The sequence below is a fragment of the Macaca nemestrina genome, chromosome 5 (genome assembly GCF_043159975.1).
Source record: "Macaca nemestrina isolate mMacNem1 chromosome 5, mMacNem.hap1, whole genome shotgun sequence".
Taxonomy (NCBI): Eukaryota; Metazoa; Chordata; class Mammalia; order Primates; family Cercopithecidae; genus Macaca; species Macaca nemestrina.
In genome coordinates this window covers 99,363,395-99,374,785 of record NC_092129.1, presented here as the reverse complement: position 1 = coordinate 99,374,785, position 11,391 = coordinate 99,363,395, and the positions used below count along the sequence as shown (strand labels likewise).

The window sequence follows — 11,391 nt, the reverse complement described above, 5'->3', positions numbered from 1 at the left end:
AGCCACTGTTCCATGAACTTTAATGCACTGTCTCATGTAAGAAACCCTCGTACAAGACTTATCCCCATTCTAGAGATGTTGGAAACTGAGACAAATGTACAATAAGTTGGCCTAAGGTCACTCTGCTGTAAGTAGTAAAGCTGGAATCTGAACCCTGAAGTTCAGATTCAGAATGCTTGATGACCAGCCTACATATTGTCAAGCAGAAGGGTGAAAGCAGGGAGCTGCCCTAACATTGATGAATCACCTCCCAAATCACCAAAGGCTACCTATGAACACATAACAAGGACTTCCAGCTTTGACTAGGACTCAGGAGTGGCAGAAACAAAGAAGTTCTCCATTACAAGGATGCCTATGCATGAATAGGTGTCAGTTTCACAAGCAACCACCCTGTCCTTCACACCAGTTTCCAAACCTTGATCTGCACACTGCTTGTTTTTTGTGCCTTCATGGTTTCCACTTGTAAGTTATTTATTTAATAATACAGGGACTTGGGTACAAAAAAATAGAGTGAATAAGACCAACTATTTGATAGAACAACAGGGTTACTGTAGTCAATAATACTTAATTGTACATTTTAAAATAAAGAGTATAATTTAATTGTTTGTAACTCAAAGAATAAATGCTTGAAGGGATGGATAGATACCCCATTCTCCATGATTTGCTTATTTCACATTGCATGCTTGTAGTAAAACATCTCATGTACTCCATAAATATATATACCTCCTATACACCCACAAAAACGAAAAATTCATAAAAATGAAAATAAAAAAGAACATAAAGGCAAAGGGACATAATTGTTTAGCCCACATGGTCATAACACAGGGCTTCTGGCCTGTCCATTTGAGAAAAGGGTTAGGCTGGTGAGTCCCCAGATGCACACGCATGCCACATAGTGATAGCTCCCTGGAGCACAGAGAAGCATGCTCCGGAAGGCAGGAAGACGGAAAAATTAGCCCTACACAAACAGGGCCTACTCAGACTCTACATATCTTTCCAAAGCCCCAATTCCTCCACAGAGGTTTCTCTGCTCCTTCAGCTCCTTCATGTAGTCATTCATGTAAATGCCTTCACCTACCTTGGGTTTTTAGTTCTTTTAGAGAAGGGACCAAGCCCTACATCTCTTTCAAACTTCCAGGTGGGAGGTGTTCAAGAAATCGTTATTGAAAATGTATCAACTATTTCTACTCATGAGTAAGTGAGCTGCTTCTCATGATTACTTTTGATGAAAAAATGTGTTGATCATGAACCACTGTCAAGATCACTAGCGCTTGAGGTTTGTTCCACCAAGTCTGCCTTAATATTTCCTCCTGGGAACAAATATTAGCACATGCCAACAGGGAGTAAGAGCCAGTTTTTGGTCAGAGAGTAGAGCTTTTTCTCAGCACAAGGCCACCTTGCCAACTGTTCCCTGAACAGTTTAGATCTAGATGATGTATTCTAATCAATTAAGCTGTATTCTAATCAATTAAGCTATATTCTAGTTGATTAAGCTAATCAACCTAAATTCATTATTTTGCTCCCTGTATCATAAGGTTGGTGAACACAGTTAGCCAATAGTATCTGCAAATAAAACATTTTGTAGTGAAAATGCCTTCATTCAAAAGCATTGCTGGAGATTGTTGTCAATTTAATAATTTATTCACGAAATATTGTGACTCTCAGGCCCATCTCTACAGAAGCCCTCCCTGGAATCCTTCCCAGTGGAGGAAGCCTGCTTTTTATTCACTTGACATCAGGCTTAGCCATATGATTTGGGTTAGCCAATGGAATGTGAGCATAAGTGATTTATCTCATAATTCAGCTGAAGCCTTAAGAACCACTGTGATGTTCCCCCATTACTCTTCCCTCTACCATGAAAATGGCCTGGCTTCTTCAGTCTGGATCCCAAAATGCAGTTGCAGACAATCCACGGCTAATACCTTTATTAGCAAGCCACTAACTTCTACCATAGCAAGCCACTGAGATTTGAGGGTTATGCTTGGTTACCTTAGCATAACTTCCTGAAAGCTGACAAATGTTAAAACCTACCTATAAACATTTCATTCTCTCCCTCTGGCCTTTGTCACACCACAGACATAAAATGCAGTTTGAATCTCAGTCTCTGAAATCAACAGTAAAATGAGAGAACTATGTCACAGGGTTGTTGAAATTGTTTAGCGGAATAGTATATGGAGAGCACCTAGGATGGTGTGAGCTCCCTCACCACCATAGCACCTTCCCTTCATGTTTCATTCCCATTTCCACGGTAGAGGTAGGAAATGACAGACAATGTCAACCAGAATCTTGATTCTTCTCTGTAATCATGTGATGAACAAGTTATACACAGTTCCTGCCTCACAAAACTTGTAGTCTTACTTCTAGCAGAAAAATGTACCATGTGCATGCTTGCTTCCTCATCCATTAATGTGAAGTTCTAGCATCCAAGTGAAAAGTTAACAAATGTAATTAGGATTGTCTAGGAGATGGAGGGAATCCATTGTTCATTATTTTTCCCTCTCCCAACCACTATCAACCACCCCACCACCTATACACACCACCACTGCCAGCACCACTTCCAGCAATTACTCCCTGGTCCTAAAACCTGGATTAGATTGCCCTCCTTTGTGCTCCCATAATATCCTGTACTTCCCCCTTCTCCAAACTGTTACTCTGGAATGGATTTACTAGTTTGGGACTCAGTCTTCCCACTGAGAGAATAAACTGTTTCTTCGTTATTTTAGTCCTAGAAGTTGCCTTGTGCCTCAAACACGGTAGATATTTATCAACATTTTTTGAATTAACGAATGAGTGGATTTGATAATTTCTTCATAATGACTTTTTAGTTCCTGCTGCAAGTTGATGAATTTTTTATGCCAGATGTCCAGGGCTCCATGCAATCCTTATAGTTTTTTAAGTGACAAGGAATTCTCTATTATGAAATGGGGATGTATACCTACAATCTTAAAGCACTCATAGAGCCCACTGGAAATTCAAATGGGTAATACAAATTGAATTATCAGCTCTTGACTAAGAGAGCATTGATTTTATTAAAACTGGTGAAATATATGCCAGAAGTTAATTAATAGCTTGAAAATAATCAGACACTTCATAAAGCTGAACATCTGCCAAAAAGCGGGTATTCTGAGGTATGCTCAGGATCGTTTCCAAGTGTATAATATTTGTTTCCATAGTTCTTTACATTGTAATAACCAAAAAATAGGTAAATCAATTTTTTAAAAAGGAATTTAACAAACTCATATTTCCTTTATATTTTGGAGGAACTCCAAATTTGCCAGAGTAGGACAATGTCCTTACTTACTCTCTTGGAATATCTAAAAAAACTTCAGTCCTATAAGATTCTTTTTTTAAATGAGGAATGATTCTTGTTCTGTTTATTTTTACATAATACCTTTATCATCAAACAAACTTCAAGCTGTGTCATCTTTAGTAGAAAAACATATTTCCACCTCATCCTCCTGTTAGACTTCAGTCTACTTAAGCCTATTCTCAGTTTAATGGGATTAACAGAAGCAAATCACAATTCAAGACTATAGTTTACCAATCTTCCTTTCTCTTGTTCAGTGAAATTCCCCTGACATCCATCAGTCAGCCGCTGCTGGCCTTGAGAGGCACTCCAGAAGGCAGGAGGAAGGGCACGTAGGCTTGCTTTTTGAACTTAAGAAGGGTTTCATTTGGTTTAGAATTGCCAAACTTCAAAAAATAAATAAATAACTTAAAGTGCTTTTCAGATCAGCCATAAGGCTGCAAACCAGAAAGAAAAGTGTGAGGCAGGTGTTTGGGGAAGCTACCCAAGTTGCCTACATGATTTCCAAGGTCCTTCCAACTCTAAGATGCGTGTATCAGGTTGTCTACAGACCATACTCTCTCCATAAGATTGTCTAGTTCATTTTATGGCTAGTCTGAACAATCTGATTTTCTTTTTTTACAATGGCAGGGACTCGATCCATGTTAAGCTTCAAAGTTGAGTCGCCCAAGTTCTCCACAGAGAATAACCAACCAGCCCTAAGGAAGCTTCTTTTAGCATTGCCAGGATTCTGTAAAGTCCCTTCCAGCTTAACTTTTCTGACCTTGCCGCAGCAGCACATCAAAAAGAACAGCCCTGGCACCCTAAGAAGAGCACAAAGCCCTCTGCCAACCTGAGATGGCACCCAGGTAGACTTCCCTAAAAAAAAAAAAAAAAAAAAGGCAAGGCTGCTTCACCAGGTCTTTCAGCCCCAACCACTCCATCCTCCGTCTCCTTTTCTTCTCTGCTTTCCCCATCTCTCTTCCCCACTTCCACTTTGACCCACACCAATTTTCGTCCACTTCTCCCTCACCCCTTCCTTGTAATCTCTCTCCTTGAGGCGTTCTGTGGATGTTGACTGTAATCTCCCCTGGAGGAAAGCTAAGAAATGCACCTCCAGAGGGTTTGCCTGTTGGAGCCCCGCAGAGAAGGCGTGCAAATCTGTCAACCGCTGTTCCTCTCCCTCCTCAACCCAGGTTCTCTGCAGAAGAGGGGAGTAGGGTCTGCCCCCTTGTTGCATCTATTTTCCCCTTCTCCGCCAGGGCTGTGGCCCGCAAGGGGCTCAGGAGGTGAGTCCCTTGCACACACCGGCAACCCCGCAGGCCCCGTTTATAACACGGACAGCCCTGCCCTCTAGTGTTTGCAACCGGGAGCCCTAAGGCGCCATCAGCTCCATAATATCTCTTTTACAACCTAAGCAAGACCTGGAGCACTTCGGAGCTGCGACCTCCAGTTCACAACACCACCTGCCTCACACCCGGGCTCATCTTTTCATCCCACCCCCACCCGACCCCCCTCTCTGTTCACGGTGTCCTGGGAGGCTGCGACCTGCGTAGATGATTTAGCAGACTGCCCCTGCCCCTGCTTCTGCTCCTCCTCCTCCTCCTCTTTCTTCCCCTCTCTCTCTCTCTCTGTCGCCTCCTCTTCCAGCCCAGGCGCCCAGACTCGGCGAAGCGCAGTGCCTGCCACCCGCGGTGCCTCGGGCTGCCCGGCGCGCCGCGCTCCCAGGTTCTGTCTCGCCGCACCCCGGCGGGCACTGGCGCGGGCAAGGACGCTGGCGGGGAGAACGCCCTGGGTTCAACGCATTCCTGAATCGAATGTTGAGAAAAGCAGTGCTTTGATCCAGCTCAGGAGAAAAAGGAGCGGGTTCCGAGTGAGACTTCTGGAGCCAGCGGGACGCCCCAGTTTGCCCAGTGCGGCACGGCTGCACGCACCATCCACAAGGTGAGGGGCGCACACCTTCCGGGACGACCTTGGCTTCCTCTTCTTACCCGCACCCACTCCAGGTACTCTAGATCTGGCTTGGGAATGTTTGCCAGCTTTGAGGCGCAAAGGCGGCGGGAGTTGGGATGCGGGGTGTCGGAGGGAGACTATGAGGGTCGCCCAGGCCCCGTGCCTGCCCCCTGGATTATAGTACTGAGCGCATTTCTTGTTCAAACAATTCCTCAAATGTGTGAACCTGAGAATCAACATCGTGTGTAACTGTGGTTTGAGCATTTCATCCCGCTTCCTTGCAAAAGGATTAGAGGCAGTTTAAAGATTAAATAGGTATGGAACGGGTGCTGGGGGGTGCCGGGGAAAACTTGAGTAGAAATCACAGGGAGGTGGTGTGCTCCAGGGACCCCGGGAGGACGGTGTGATTTCAAAGCCAGCTGATTAAAAAATCTTTGATTAGAAAGGACTGCAGGTTGCTCCAGCCCTCAGAAAATAACTATGTGCTCAGTCCTGATAAAATACCCAGGTGAGGAGGTAACGGGACAGGCTCATTTTTTTTTTTTAATACAAAATAAATCTTGGAAGTAAGAGTTAAGATGAGAAGTTTGATCTTAAGCCATCTCCACCCAACACCGCAAGGTGAGAGGCTGGCCCCCTACCTAATGAAAATGAAAGGAAATTGAGTTTAAAGGGAAGTGATTCCAGCTCCTATCACAGGATCATAGTGGTTTTGCATCTATATGTATGTTTCTGCCTGTGCCCAGTTTTGGAAGAAAGGACCTTGTATTCAACCCAATGCTGCTTGTCCTTGAGTTAGAAGGATAAGGCAGAGGGTGTCAGCATCCCAAGGTGCTTCTTCCTAACCTCTCTTATTGTCCTTCCTTGCCTCCTGTACTAAATCTCTTGGGAAGGGAGCAGCCCAGAAGGAAGTAATAGATCGTCAAATGGGTTAGGAGAGCAGTGTTTTTTCAAAAATAATTTAGGCTCATTTCATCATTCTTATGTTTTCCCTCAAAACTCTAAGCAGTACATCGTCCTAAGCTGAATTTAACATTGCTCCAGAATATATATTTACCATGGTTATACATTCAGACACAATATGCATAACCTTAAACAGCCAGGATGCACTTGTGAGTCAGGGGCTTCCCTTACTTAACCCTGTGCAAGAGAGGCAAAGCAGGCACCGGGGTCTGATTCCCTGTGCGGTCTCCTTCATGAGGAGCATATGTGAAATACCTTTGAAATACAGAGAAGATTGAGACAGCTTTTCTCTTTCTGGTACAGTTGTTTTCCTGCTGAATTCAATAAGATGACCCTGTCTTCAACAAATAAATGACTGGAGGCGTTTGAGGCCCATTTAACAAAAGCACAAAATATGCCTACCTCGGTTTTTTCTCCCTTCAGAGCTTTAGCCTCCAGTCCACGGAGTTGTGATGATGAAGCTCACCTCCCAGGTGGGACTCAGATCAGTTTCTGTATCATATTTAAAACAGAGTATGTTGCTCATTTCTAAAATTGCATAGCACCTCACCACTAACTATTTTGCTGCATAGAGGTGGGAGAAGTACTTCTGCCCAGGTATTTCATCACTATGAGAGCTATACAGAGAAACTCAATCAAATCCTGATTCACCATTGTTGATAGAACTTAATTATTGTGTCATCATCACCTGATATGGGCTGCAGACGCTCCAAGGATTGCTATAGATCTCAACTGAGATTTCTAATGACAACTAGAAAGGAGCCTTTTAAAGTGTAGCCATGACTCTAGTCATTAGGTATATGGATGTTCAAATATTCCCTTAGGTGACTGTTTTTGCTTTCATAACAATTTCCAAGGATGAAAACTTAGCAGATTATTTTTATAATGAAGAGTATTCAAATTAACAATGTGTATCCACCAGTTAACAAATTTTAAATTCCACAGAAATCAACATCACAAACATAGTAAGCTCAAGTTTTCATTCTTTCCTCTTCTGCCATAATGACTTCATTCAAGGCATAGTCCCAGATCAAGTGCATGGAGAGGATGGCTCATGTCTCTCAACATTTGCCCAAGAGAATGGTGCCTTCCTTGCAACTCAGCATGATGTCACCTTTGTTAGCCATTCTGGTGTCTATACAAAGTATTTGCTCTCCATTTCTTGTTATTGATGCCTGGTCAGAAGCAATCATATAAATAAGTTTCCATTCTTTTGAGGAAGATAACAAAGTCAGAATTTCTCAGAAGTGGTACCAAAGAAGAGACAAAATCTAGGATACGTCTCTAGTTCAGGTAACAATGCAGTGCATTTCCATTTCCTGCTGGGTTATTATTGAAGAGGGAAGCAAGATATATCATTGGCAGCACATTGTTCCCACCTGGATCAAGCACCGCCCATTCCCCAGGTGGGCTCAATATGCTACCCCCACCACCACCAAGATACCAAGGCTTCAAATGAAAAGTAGATCTCAGCCAGGCATGATGGCTCACACCTGTAATTCCAACACTTTGAGAGGCCAAGGCGGGAGGATCACATGAGCCCATGAGTTCAAGACCAGCCTGGGCAATATAATGAGCTCTCGTCTCTACAACACATTTTAAAATGAGCCAAGTATAGTGGTGTGCACCTGTAGTCCCAGCTACCTGGGAGGCTGAAGTGAGAGGATTGCTTGAGCCCAGAAAACCAAAGTTGCAGTGAGCCAAGTTCATGCCACTGCACTCCAGCCTAGGTGACAGAGCAAGACTATGTCTCAAAAAAAAAAAAAAAGAAAAGAAAGAAAAAGAAAGTGGATCTCTTTGCAGAAAGCCTCAGGCCCTGAACTTTTCTGTCATCTTCTCATTACTCAAGTGTCTAATTCCCTACATCTCACTTTTACACACAGGTCATTTTTTTTTTCATGTTTGTTTTATTGCCCACCTTGGAATTCTGTTTCTACACTACTCTTTAAAAGTGAAAGATCAAATCTAATACTCCAATGTGGGAAAGCATTCCCTCTATTTTTACAAGCTTATTTACACAAAAAAATAAGCTTGAGACTGATCAAAGGCTGACTTTCTACCAAATAGGAACTTATTTTTTATGTCATAAATTATCAAGGCCATCTCAAGGCAGAGGTGAGTTTAGCATCTCATGCTTTATGCTCCTTTCTTCTCCACCTACCAGATTTTTATTATGTGTGAAATTATATGAACATAAACCCCAGGAAAACATTGAAGATGAGTGTGCCATCATAAGTGACGAGGGGATAGATGAACAGGGAAGAGAAATGGGGCAGCAGCACTTTAGAATGACTTATTTCTCTCTTATTTTTTCCTCCCCGAATCATTTTCTAAAACCGGTATTGTGGCCCCTAAATTTGGGGCTTAGGTCAGTCAACTTATCAAAGTTCATCTTCCTGGCGAGGAAAGGACTTTCATCAAAATCCCAGCTACTTTTTATTCATTCTCACATTTTGTGGATTAAGAAACTGAGAACCAGAATTTATAGAGATCATTCAATCAATTGTCATATTCCTGGATCACAACAAATTGATAAAATTCTTGAGAACCCTCTTTCTAATACAGATTGACTGTAATTTTGTCTTTCTTTTTTAGTTCTCTTATTTTCTCTTATTTCTCTTATCCACTGTGGATTATCTGGTTTACTGCAGTCCTTACCCAAATAGATGTCAGTGTTTTTGTCCCGTTGTTGTATTGCCCTAAAACACGTCAAATGAAAAGTACACATAGCCAACTGGACACTTTAATAGGTTTATTGTTAGCACTCCCTCATGTTGATCAATTCTCACCACATGCAGCTATAGGATTAGGAAGACAAAATCCTTTAGAAGAGGCTGTAAAACCTAATCCTGCATCTGGATCATTTTTAACTACAAGTTGTAAGAGGAATGAACATCTCTGGATTTCTAGTTATCAGTGCAGACCAGATGGAAGGCCTTTATGAAATCTGGTGTGAGAAGGAAAGCATTTTATAGCAAGAAGAAAATATCTTGAGAATTAGCGACCAGCAGCAGCAGCTAGCTATTCTAAAACTCTCAGATCCTCCTAATGACCCCATCTACCTAAAGTGCCCAAATAAAGTAAAACCAGACCCCATGAAACATCTTTCCTCAGATGCAGCTGTTCTTTATTGCTTTATCAGATAACGAGCATGTGGTGATATTTCCAAGAGATTTGGGAAGGATCTGACACAAACATTAAAGTATAGGTTTTTTTAGGATAGCCTACCCAAGAAAGTTAAATTTGTGTCAAGATTCACATTCTTGGGAATTGAAGACAAGCCAGAGTGTCTTTTTGAAGTAAACACCAAATAGATAGTGAGATTGACAGAGAATAACTCCCAAAAAGTGACTTTAGCTACAATATCCTAATAATGTTCAGAGTCATGAGTTCATTCACCTGCACTTGTAGGGAAGCGAAAAGGAAGCAGGAGGTAACATATGCTGAGTGTCGGCTATGTTTCAGGAACTATGCTAGGAGCTGCACGTATGTTCTTTTGTTTAATGCTTACAAAAGCACTTCAATGTAAGTATTATTGGCCTCACCATTCAATCATTTATTAAAAAATTATATATATCGTCCATCTACCTAGCCTGCTGTGCTTTTACAGAAGTGCAAAAAACTCAGAGTGGCAGTGAACACACATGGGGGAAAAACAAGAGAGAAAGTTTGAGAAGTGTGTGTGAGTCATGGAGAGGAGCCTATCAAATTCCTCTTTACCTTCAGAGGAATCATTTAACAATGTTGGTGTTTTGTTTTATTTGAGACAGAGTCTCTCTGTGTTGCCCAGGCTGGAGTGCAGTGGCACAATCATGGCTCACTGCATCCTCAAGCCGGCAGGCTCAAAGGATCCTCTCACCTGTCTTCCAAGTAACTAGGACTACAGGCACAGGCCACCATGCCTGGCTAATTTTTTTTTTTTTTTTTTTTTTTTTTTTTGGTAGAGATGGGGTCTCCTTATGTTGCTGAGGCTGGTCTCAAACTCCTGGGCTCAAACAATCCTCCTGCCTCGGACTCCCAAAGTATTGGGATTATGAGCATGAGCCACTGCACATGGCCCATTGTAGAATTTTTAAAGGTATTTGCGAAGAATAATACACATACAGAAAAGCGTACACATCGTAAGTGTTAAACTCAGTGACTTTTCTCAAAGTAAGCATACCTACGTAACTACCCACTGCCAAGATAAGAAATAGAACATCACCACTATACAAATTCCTTTCCTATTCCCACCCAGTCACGACTTCATCCTCCTCCTTAAACGGAACCTACCTGACTTCCAAGATCACAAATCATTGTAACTCTCATATACATGTAGATCATATGGAATGCTCTCTTGTCATTTGATTCAATGTTGTATTCATGAGATTCATTCATGTGGATGGTAATACCAGAGGCTTGTTTATTTTTTGTTGTTATATAATGTTATATTATATAAATATGTCACAATTTAATTACACATTCTACCACTGATGTACATTTGGGTTGTTTCTAGGTTTTCGCTATAATGAATAACACATTATAGTATCTCAAGCTATGAGCTAAGACGATTAGTTTTGTGTTAGGGAGAGTTCACTCTGGCTGTAACATGGAGTTGAAGGGAGTGGGCCTGGTAGAGGCAAAGGCTACAATGAGAGCCCGAACCGAGGCAGTAACCGTAGACATGGAGAGAGAGAAACGGAAACCAGATGAATTTCGGCTATAGGAGAAGAAGGAAATGATAATGTGTTGAGATTCAATGGATGTGAGGAGTGAAGGGGAGGATAGAATGCAGAACAACTCCTAAATTTCTAAACCTGTAGATAATGTTTCCTTTCGCCATGACTGAGAACACAGGAGAGTGAAAAAGAACGTATGTACTGAATCTCAGAAAGGCTAAAAGGATTGCCCAAGGTGACTCCAAATCTGTGCTTCTGCACAGATTATTTTCTCACTATGTCTTTTCTCACATAGTTCTCACTATGCCCCTTCCTCCTACAACAGCCCCCATCCCCACCTGCAAATGGTAATGGGTAGCCACCTAAAAAGGAATATGACTACTTCATATTTCCCGAACGGGTGAGCTATGAATCATTTGCTTTTCCCCTCAATTTTGTCTCCCTTTAGCAGCACAATTACAAAAACGAAGGAGATGTTGATCAGTTAAAACTTTGTTTTACCTTTTAGACTACAAGATAGAATTCAGGAGA

The 11,391-nt window shown here is 42.0% G+C and overlaps 1 protein-coding gene across 4 annotated transcripts in view; it reads left to right on the top strand.

Moving 5' to 3' along the window:
- The first annotated feature begins 4,710 nt into the window (after positions 1-4,710).
- The window catches only part of LOC105496151 (5-hydroxytryptamine receptor 1E), a 91,764-nt gene continuing 85,083 nt past the window's right edge, over positions 4,711-11,391 (top strand). For 3 of the 4 annotated variants that reach the window (XR_011623567.1, XM_011766276.2, XM_011766293.2), the window contains exon 1: positions 4,711-5,230. The gene's annotated coding sequence lies outside the window, so the exon portion shown is untranslated. Of the gene's footprint in view, positions 5,293-11,391 lie in introns of all 4 variants that reach the window. The other variant, XM_011766285.2, reaches the window with a different exon arrangement.